Source organism: Nicotiana sylvestris, chromosome 2, assembly GCF_000393655.2.
Source record: "Nicotiana sylvestris chromosome 2, ASM39365v2, whole genome shotgun sequence".
Taxonomy (NCBI): Eukaryota; Viridiplantae; Streptophyta; class Magnoliopsida; order Solanales; family Solanaceae; genus Nicotiana; species Nicotiana sylvestris.
This window is the reverse complement of record NC_091058.1, coordinates 134066681-134071643: the sequence shown is the minus strand read 5'-3', so window position 1 is coordinate 134071643 and position 4963 is coordinate 134066681.

Below are 4963 nucleotides of genomic sequence, written 5' to 3'. Positions count from 1 at the left end.
TCATCATCAGATCCAGGGATGTTCCACACTTGGTGTTGATTGGGTTAATGGGAATATACCCTTATGCTCCCCTCAGGATTATGAGACATGCAGGTAGGAGACATGTCATATTGCGAGTTGCTAAAATGAGTCACTTTATAGCCGATTTTTAGGGTGACGCCATCCCATATAAGAATGAAGCACGACACATGTGGCACTTGAAGATTATCGTGGAAAAGGATACCATCGAGCCGGATCGATATCATGCGGGTCATACATACTTCTACCCCTCATGGTTGGATGATAACATAGCAGGAATCTTCGAGCCAAGGATTTGTCCAGGAAACAGGGTCATAGATGAAGTTGCTGAAGCACAGGTGAAGTACAACAAATTCCGCAAAAGAATTCGTGAGTCTGAAGCTGAGCATATGGAGTAGCATAAGGCAGACATGGAAATGATCAATGAGTGGAAGTAGAGGGCTGGTAAATCCAGCGAAAGGATGGAATATCTAGAGTACAGTGTGATGGAATTGGAAGGGAAAATAATAAAGAGAGTCACCGATTGCCAGAAGGCTGAGGGAAACGAAGGAGGACATTTGGCAAGGGCATTCTTACAACCGAATCTGCGAGAACTGGGGGAACTAATCCACTAAAGCATCCAGTCTGGTAAGGGTCCTTCTGGGACCAAGTAGATTAGGTTTACTTTCTTTTCAAATGTAATAAGGCCAAGTGTCATTAGTAACATTATCTTATTTAGTGTTGTTTTGGGTCATCTATTTTTTATATTAATGAAATGAGGCAATTATTGGAACTGAATTTCTCCAAATCTATTTGTCGCTAGGCCTACCTTGGGCACAACGAGGCTCCCAAATTAGAACACGAATTTACATTCCCGCAATATGTGTTTAAATACCGCAAGCATTTCAGAGTCCTTACTAACTTGTTTACCTTTTGTTTTGTTTATTATTTATTATTCCCTTCCCCAAGGTCGGTTCGCACATACTGGCATCATCAGCATAATACACCAGATCTAGAGGCCCGCCACCTACTCCTCCTCCAAATAATACGATAAGTAGAGGGAAAGCTAAGATGGATGACTTAAGTGGTATTCGAAAGGAAATGCGGAGAATGCGGAAACTACAGACGGTCAGAGTACTCCGGCGCCAAATGACTTGGTTTTGCAGTTGGAACAAAAGATACTGGAGTTACAGGGAGAACTTGAGCAGGCCCACAACTTAGCAAACATCTCCCTCACCCTCAACGTCTCTGACATCAACCAATAAAATACCAAAAATCCATCATCTCCCCAAAACACACCAAACCAGCCTCCTCCCGCACTGCATCAATATACAACTCCACCTCAAAATCCCATTCCTTTGCCAATACCAACTCCACCACAACACCATCATCAACCAATCCAGTACCCACAAGCCACTATCTATCACACTCCTTAGAATACCCCACAACCTATTTCTAATCCTCAAAACTCAACCAACGACCACCACTACACCCAAGTCCCAGGCACTCACCAAAACAACCGTATATATGTGGAAACTGTGCCTCACTCTACTCAACTGATCTCCTATACACCAGAATCTGTTGAGAAGTACCTGGTCATCAAGAACATGGCCGAGGAACTCAAGAAATTGACAAGTCGAGTTCAGGGTGTCGATGGAGGCAAAGGGGTAGAAGGTCTGAATTATGAAGATATGTGCATACAACCGGACGTAGAACTACTGGAGGGTTACAAACCGCCCAAGTTCAAAATGTTTAAGGGAACAGGTAATCCCAAGGTTCATTTGAGAACTTATTGTGACAAACTCGTGGGGGTCAGAAAAGATGAAAGGATCCGAATGAAGCTCTTCATGAGAAGTCTTACCGGAGATGCTCTGTCCTGGTACATAAGCCAGAACCCTAATAAGTGGGCCAACTGGGTGAGCATGGCATCACAAATTATGGACTGGTTCAGGTTCAATATGGAGAATGAACCTGATGTCTTCTACATCCAGAATTTAAAGAAGAAGCCAACTGAGACCTTCCGCGAGTATGCTACTCAGTGGAGGTCAAAAACAGCCAAGTTTAGACCAGCACTAGAAGAAGAACAAATGAACAAGTTCTTTGTCGGGGCATAGGACCCACAGTATTACAAAAGGCTAATGGTCATTGAGAATCACAAGTTCTCCGATATCATCAAACTCGGTGAAAGGATTGAGGAAGGTATCAAAAGCGGATGGTGACAAATTTCGAGGAACTACAGGCCACGAGCAAAGCATTACAATCAGGTGGCATATCAAAGAAAAGGGAAGTTGGGGCAGTAATGGTGGCTCAAGGCCCAAAATCTCCACCCACATACCTAACACCTCCACCCACAAAGCAACCCTCATCACCCAGATATTCTCAACCCACCACTGCCTATCATACTTATAACACCTAACCATCCTACTATCATTCACCTCCAACTCATCCAAATTACCAAAAACCACGACCCAACTTTGATCACAAACACCCAGATAATACACCGCTATTGCTGAACCCATTGACCAACTGTACGAAAGGTTGAAGACCGCTGGTTATGTCACTTATATTCCTTCTGTGGCAGTGGAGAACTCATATCAATGGGTCAACCCAAACAAAAACCGTGCATATCATTCTGGTATGAAGGGGCACACCATTGATGAGTTCCAAACATTGAAAGATAAGATCTAAACATTGATTGATAGCAAGATCATACAGACAAATAAAGCTACACCCAACGTCCATAATAATCCTCTCCTAGATCATAGGGGTGATGGGGTACATGTGATAGAGACAGATGAAGAATAGAATCCTGAGGGGTCAATTGGGCTTATTCAGGAAGGCGATGATTTTAAACTAACAGTCACACTCACTCCTATTGTGGTGAACACACAACCACCAGTCGAGGTTAAGGTAACCACATCAATTCCATTTGAGGTTGAGGTAGCTCCACCTGCAGCCATACTTGTTCCATTTGAGGTAGAAGTGGCCACACATTTCACAGTGATAGTATCAGCCACACCTCCTTTCAATTCCAAAGCCATACTTTGGGACTACGTTATCGAAGCTAGGCGAAAGGGAAAGGCAAAGATTGAAGAATCTGATGCGGCACAAGGAATGACCAGAACGAGAAGGATCTATACACCTGAACACTTGCGAGGATCAAGCAAGGAGGCTGCTACTAAGCAACCTGACATTGAAATGGGACCGGATGATCTTTAGAGGAAAGTACAGGCAAGAGAATACTCCGTTGTCGATCATTTGAACAAAACCCCCGCCCAGATATCCATCTTATCATTATTGCAAAATCCAGAGGCGCACAAGAATGTTTTGATGAAGGTGTTAAATGAAGCTTACGTGCCTAATGACATCACCTGCGAAGAAATGGCCAACATGGTAGGGCAGGTGCTGGAAAGCCATAAGATTACCTTCCACGAGGATGAATTACCACCCGAAGGTTTAAGTCATAATCGGGCATTGCACATCACGGTGCAGTTTGAAGATAAATTCATTGACAGGGTACTGATAGATGGAGGTTCAAGCCTCAACATTTGCCCATTGTCTACTCTAAAAATATTGGGCAAAGGTTTTCATGAGATACGGGCAGGAAATATGAACGTAAAAGCCTTTGATGGGTCTCAAAGGGCCACAATTGGGGAGATTAATCTTTGTCTGCAGATGGGGCCAACTTGGTTCGATGTTGAATTCCAAGTGCTTGACATATCAACTACATACAATATTTTATTGGGTCGACCTTGGATACATGCCGCTGGGGCTTTGGCTTGCATATTACACCAGGTTGTGAAGTTCGAATGGAACCATCAGGAGGTGATCATTCACTGAGATGTAAGTAATCCTATTTACACCAGTCAAACCATCCTGGTTATCGAGAATAAAAGAAGACTAGGAGGGGAAACTTATCACTACATCGAACATGTCAATGCAGTTGAGAAAGACAAATGGTGGAGTAACAAAATAGAAAGGATACTAGCATGGTTTGGATATGAACCTGACAAAGGACTTGGGAAGAATCTCCAGGGCATTACTAAACCAATACAGCTAAAACGTCATAGTACAACCTTCGGGCTCTGATACCAGTATACATGGAAAGAGTATGATGATTGGTCAACTCTACGACATGGACTTATTATCCTCTTGATCAATTAATGCCACATCTGGGTCAAACTTTGCACCAGGCTAATACAATATAGGGAACTACAGAAGAAGAAGCTTTAGCTGGGTTGACGAATTTGTTCCTAGAGTACGAGGATATGGATTGCAGTGCGATAATTGAGGAGGAAGAGGAAGAAGGCCTCACCATTCAGATTGTGGAGAATGGAGCTATTCTTAGGAACTAGACCGCCACACCATCCCGGGCCCGCCGAGTCCCTGGGTAGCATGGCACTTAGCCTAATTTATTTCTATAGCCATGCTAGTCATTTTAGATATTTTCAATAATTTTGTCTTAAAGATGCGCTTGTTTCAAAATAATTGCTCGATTCATCGAGCCGTACTTGTTTTGGATACTTTCAAAATTTAATCAAATGCATTGCTATTTATTATTCATTATTATCTTTCACACTTTTCTTTCTACAACGTTATTATTACTTTTCCTGATGAACCAATGACTGTGACATGTAATGAGACAACGCAACATAAGGATAGTGACTCGGAGGAAGAAGATGAAATGCCTGAGGAAATTTTCTGAGAGGTCGAGAACTTTGAGAATAAGCCTAAGTCCAACCTAGACGAAACCGAAACAGTAAATTTGGAAGACGCCGAGACCATCAAGGAAACTTGCGTAAGCATTCACTTATCATCGCTAGAGAAAGAGGAGTACATTCATTTCTTAAAGGAATATGAGTATATCCTTGTATGGTCATATGATGACATGACCGGTCTGAGAACATCCATAGAGGCTCACAAGTTACCTACCAATCCAATATGTCCGCCAGTGAAGTAGAAACTC